Source organism: Oryx dammah, unplaced genomic scaffold, assembly GCF_014754425.2.
Source record: "Oryx dammah isolate SB20612 unplaced genomic scaffold, SCBI_Odam_1.1 HiC_scaffold_5, whole genome shotgun sequence".
Taxonomy (NCBI): domain Eukaryota; kingdom Metazoa; phylum Chordata; class Mammalia; order Artiodactyla; family Bovidae; genus Oryx; species Oryx dammah.
The window spans coordinates 101500150-101506149 of record NW_024070189.1 but is presented as its reverse complement, the minus strand read 5'-3'; positions in this window follow the sequence as shown (position 1 = coordinate 101506149).

The window sequence follows — 6000 nt, the reverse complement described above, 5'->3', positions numbered from 1 at the left end:
TGACCTAGATTTTCTTCCTTCCCTTCTTTCTTCCCTCTTTCCCTCTCTTTCTCTTTCTTTTTATAATTAAAAAAGAATATACTAATCTTCAGTCAGTTCAGTCGCTCAGTCATGTCCGACTCTGCAACCCCATGAATCGCAGCACGCCAGGCCTCCCTGTCCATCACCAACTCCCGGAGTTCACTCAGACTCACGTCCATCGAGTCAGTGATGCCATCCAGCCATCTCATCCTCTGTCGTCCCTTTCTCCTCCTGCCCGCAATCCCTCCCAGCATCAGAGTCTTTTCCAATGAGTCAGCTCTTCGCATGAGGTGGCCAAAGTACTGGAGTTTCAGCTTTAGCATCATTCCTTCCAAAGAAATCCCAGGGCTGATCTCCTTCAGAATGGATTGGTTGGATCTCCTTGCAGTCCAAGGGACTCTCATGAGTCTTCTCCAGCACCACGGTTCAAAAGCATCAATTCTTCAGTGCTCAGCCTTCTTTACAGTCCAACGGATCATGCAGTTGTGGATATATGACATCATACATTTCTGAAAACCCATAGAATGGATTTCCCAGGTGGTGAAGTGGTAAAAAATCCACCTGCCAATGCAGAAGATGCAAGAAACTGGGGCTTGATCCCTGGATTGGGAGGATTCTCTAGAGGAGGGAATGGCAACCCATTCCAGTAATCTTGCTTGGAAAATTCCATGGACAGAGGAGCCTGGTAGGCTACAGTCCATGGGATGGCAAAGAGTAGGACCTGACTGAGGGACTCAGCACACACTTTCTGAAAATAGAATGTACACCACCCTACTATAAACTGCAGACGTAAGTAGTAATATATCAATATTCATATTCCTCAATTGTTAACAAATGTGCCACCCCGGTGCAAGATGTTAATAACAGGGAAAATTGTTGCAAGGGGAACTGTGAGCTTTCCAGTCTACTGTTCTGGAAACTTAAAGCTGTTCAAAAAAACAAAATCTATAAATTAAAAAAAAAAAGAAAACAAGAAATGCTATATGGTAGTGATACAATTTGCAATGATTGCAATTGTATGTGAAAAATGAAAGAGAGAAAAAGCAATATTAATATATTTGGTAAAGATGTGGTCAAATATAAAAAATATATTTTTAATAATTAAAGAAAAGTAAAATTTTAAATGATTTTTAAATTTTTCAATAACTTAAAGTAATTAAATAAAATTTAAATCCTTTTTATAATTTCTTTTGAAATAATTTCAGAATTACAGAAAAATGGCAAAGAACCTCCTTTCAGATGGATTCCCTGAAGGTGGACATTTGATCATGTTTGCCCCCCGTCCCTTGCTTTCTAGATCTCCACTCATCATAGTGACTTATTTTCTGAATCATCCCCGAGCAGTTTACGCATATGCTACCCACTCACCGGACACTATCCCACAAACAAGGACACTCTTCTACAAAACCCACTTGCCTCTGCATGAATCCACCATTACACTAGGATTGTGCCGCTAGGCAGTCTCCAGGTGCCATTTGGACTCCAGCTGACCCTTTAGTTAGAACAATGAACATTTCTCAGTCTTTCCTTTTCCTTCATGGTCCTGATTTAAAAGAATAGAGTTTAAAATTTTTTTAAATTTATTTTTGGTGCTCTGGGTCTTGGTTGCTGCACGTGGCCTTTCTCCAGTTACGGCAAGGGCAGGTTACTCTCTAATTGTGGTGTGTGAGCTTCTCATTGTCGTGGCTTCTCTTGTGAAGCATGAGCTCCGGGCTTGCAGGCTTCAGTAATCAGAGCTTTCAGGCTCAGGAGCTGCATCCTAAGGGCTTAGTTGCTTTGCAGCATGTGGGATCTTCCCCCACCAGGGATCAAACCCATGTCGTCTGCATTGGCAGATGGATTCTTAACCACTAGACCTTCAAGGAAGTCCTAAAGAATAGGGTTTTAATAGAGACAGAAGGCAGATGAGTGGTTGCTTAGGGTGGGAAGAGGATGGAGGGGTGGTATGATAGCCAAAGGGTATGGGATTTCTTTTTGAGATAACGAAAATGTTCTCTAAATGCCTATGACGACACTTACACAAACGTGTGCCTGCATGCTCAGTCCCTTTAGTTGCGTCCAACTCTTTGCAACCCACTGGACGGTAGCCACAGGCTCCTCTGTCCGTGGGATTCTCCAGGCAAGAATACTTGAGTGGGTTGCCATATCCACCTCCAGGGGATCTTCCCAGCCCAGGGACTGAACCCACATCTGCATCTCCTGCACTGCAGCATTTTTACTGCCGAGCCCCTGGGGAAGTACACACACATATATGTGTATACACTATAGTATATATACTAAAAACACCATTGAATTGGACACTTTAAATGATCAAATTGTATGGTGTGTGAATTATATCTCAATAAAGTTGCTGGGAAAAAGAAACACACACACCTTTCAGTCTATAGATGACTTTCAACCTGGAGCTATCAGTAGACCCTGTCCAGAGTCAGGCCCCCGTATTCTTGGCAGAACCACAGAATCAATGATGTATTCTTCTCCGGATACTACATCAGGAGGCTCCCCTGTCATCTGGCCCCTTCACTGGGTGTTATCTTGTGTGTAGAAAAGAATTGAACCCAATTCAAAGAGAGTCTGGACTTTGCTATCGGCTCTTGGGACATGTCCTCTAAACCTCTGGGATATTCTGCCTGAGAAGAGTGTGTTTGTTTACCTGGAAACTTGGGCCACACCAAACAATCTAATTTACGATGGGGACTTCGGGCTGTGTGGTCTCAGGTTGACCCCCAGGTGGCCTGGAGACTAAAGGTCAGGCACATTGGCAGTTGACCTTGGACCTCCAATGAAAACTCTGGACGTTGAGTGAGCATCTCTGGTTTGCAGGACACCGTGTGTGATGTCACACATTGCCAGGAACATAACTCTTTGCTGATTGCACTGAGTGGGGGAGCTTCTGGAAGCCCATGCCTGGATTTCTTCTAGACGCTTCTCTTCTCTTGGCTGATTTTAACCTATATCCTTTCACTGTCATATATAACAACTTTCAGTGAGTTTTGTGAATCCTGGAAAATTGTTGAACCTGAGGAAGTCTTCCGTTCAGCTCAGTTGCTCAGTCGTATCCAACTCTTTGTGACCCCATGGACTGCAACACACCAGGCTTCCCTGTCCATCACCAACTCCTGTAACCTGCTCAGACTCACATCTGTTGAGTTAGTGAGGCCATTTGCACTTGGTGTGAGGAGTGAGGGTGGTCTTGTGCCTCCTAATTTCACACTTTGACACCAAGGGTCTCCACCACAAGGCCCTGTGTTCCCTTTTGCCTCTGGCAAGTATTTTGTGGGCAAACCCTTTGTGTCCACACCAATCACCTGTTCCTGCCACCCTCCTATCATCATTGTTAGCATCTATTATGATCCTGCCTGAACCAGTTATCTCCATGGTGGGTGACAAAGGGCACTTCTGTGTTCCCATTACTTGTCCCAGTTTATTAGTAGTCTATACCACTGATTCTCTTGGTGAGTGACAGCTGATAAAAATGGGCTATGAATCATTACTTGATAGAACTCATAGTATGATGGCATCTTTCCAAACATGGTTTTCTTGGGAAATGGGTATTTTGTGCAAATACCAAGAATTTGGCTTGCAAAGTGAAAAACTGAGGATCTTCTAAACCAGCGATTCTCAACTGGGGGTGGTTCTATTGGCATCTGCTGGGTTTGCTTGTGCTTAGTCACTCATGGACTGTAGTCACCTGGTGAGAATGTTGGAGAGGGTTACCATGCCCTCCTCCAGGGGGTCTTCTCAACCCAGAGATCGAACCCAGGTTTCCTGCATTGCAGGTGGATTCTTTATCGTCTGAGCTACCACGGAAGCCCAAGGATAGCATAGACAGCCCCCACCCACCATGGCAAAGAATAATCTGGCCCCAAATGTCAGCAGTGCTGGGACAGAGAAATCCTGGAATAAAGCCTTAGAGTGGCCCTTACTGGCTTTCTACAGTTAGACCTTCTCTTTCGTGAGTCTAAGTGGGAGCTCTGAAAGGTTTGTTGCCCAGCACTGAGATGCTGCACCTGGACCACTGTTCTTCTCAGGAACCAGCTCCCGATCCTTCACTGGCTTTGGAAAAGCAGGTGGCTTGCAACCGAAGCCATTTTCTGACAATGGGATGCCCGTCCTGTTCTGGGCTGAGGGGCTACAGGAGCTGTGAGTGGGCACATAGAGGATGCACATGCGTGTCCAACCAGCTGTGGGCTGAGCACCATCACATTGTGTTGTCTGGTCAGTCTCTTCAACAGACCCTGTGGGGTCAGAATCTGCCCTCCAGGATGGCCCACGAAATTACCCGGCTGGTGAGTGGCAGAAGTTCAGACTAGACGGGCTTGTCCTTCTCTCTTCCTCCTGCATGTCCCACCAAATCCTGGCCAGAACTTGGGTACATTTGGTGAGATGCAAAATGTTGCAAAGCGCTATGTTGGTCTCTCTGCTCTCTCTCTTGATTCTCAAAGGTCCTTCCTCTTATCAGAGCCATCTCTCTCTCTCTTTTTGGTCACACCATGTAGCATGCAGGATCTCAGTTCCCTGACCAGGGATTGAAATCGTGTCCCCTACAGTGGAAGAACAGAGTCTTAATCACTGGACCATTGGGGAAGTCCCCATTGGAGTTTCTTAAAAACCACAACTAGATGTTCACATCCATGCTTGGCACTTTCCCTTTGCCTGCCCCCCACTCTTTAGGCAAAATCTGAGTTATAAGGGAAATGCAAATCAAAACCACAATGATATACCTCCTCACACCTACCAGGATGGCCAGAATCAAAAAGTTTGACATTAATAAGGATTGTCAGGGAAGTGGAGAAAATTGCAATCCTTGTGCACTGTTGGTGCAACTGTAAATTGGTGTGGCTGCTCTGGAAAACAGTTTGGTGTTCTCAAAAAGTGAAACAGAATTACCCCATGATCCGGCTATTCCACTACTAGGTACAGGCTCAAAGGATTGAAAACAAGTGTTAAAAAAAACCTTGCATATGAATGTTCATAGCCAAACTATGAACACTCACCATTGCCAAAAGGTGTAAACAACCCAAATGTTCACTAACCAGTGGATGGATGAACAAACTGCGGCATGTCCATATAGTGGAATATTATTCAGCCATTAAAAAAGAATGAAGACTTGATTCATGCTAGAGCATGGTTGGATCTTAAAGACATTATTCTAAGTGAAAGAAGCTACACATCAAAGTCACATAGTCTGTGATTCCATTTATACGAAATGTCCAGAACAGGCAAATCTGTTATGCTGCTAAGCCACTTCAGCTGTGTCCGACTCTGTGCGACCCCATAGACGGCAGCCCACCAGGCTCCCCTGTCCCTGGGATTCTCCAGGCAAGAACACTGGAGTGGGTTGCCATTTCCTTCTCCAATGCATGAAAGTGAAAAGTGAAAGTGAAGTCGCTCAGTCGTGTCCGACTCTTAGTGACCCCATGGACTGCAGCCTACCAGGCTCCTCCATCCATGGGATTTTCCAGGCAAGAGTACTGGAGTGGGGTGCCATTGCCTTCTCCTATAGGGAAGAACAAAACCTGACTTCAGGTTGGATCTGTTACTTTAATCTTTGGCTTCCCATTGCTTTTGCTCAGTAAAAGGATCCTGTCTACACATAATGTCTTGCCTGGAGAAACCTTCCTCTCTGAATGTTAAACTAAAGTGTCTTTGTTCAGGGAAACATTCTGATTCTGTTCACCTGTGAATGGCTGGAAGAAAGAAATGAACACATCCCCTCCCCAGGCCTGGCCAGTCCAGGAGATATTTGTTAGATTAATGCCTTGTTAAACTTTACTTCCTCACTGCTTCCCCCTCTGTGTTCTGTGAAAGAAACTGGCATCCAGACCTCAGTATGATGGTTATTTTGAGACATTAGTCTGCCATCGTCTCAATCTGCTGGTTTTCTGAATAAAGTTGCTATTACTCGCCTCAGAAACACAAGCTGGAATCAAGATTGCCAGGAGAAATATCAATAACCTCAGATATGCAGATGACACC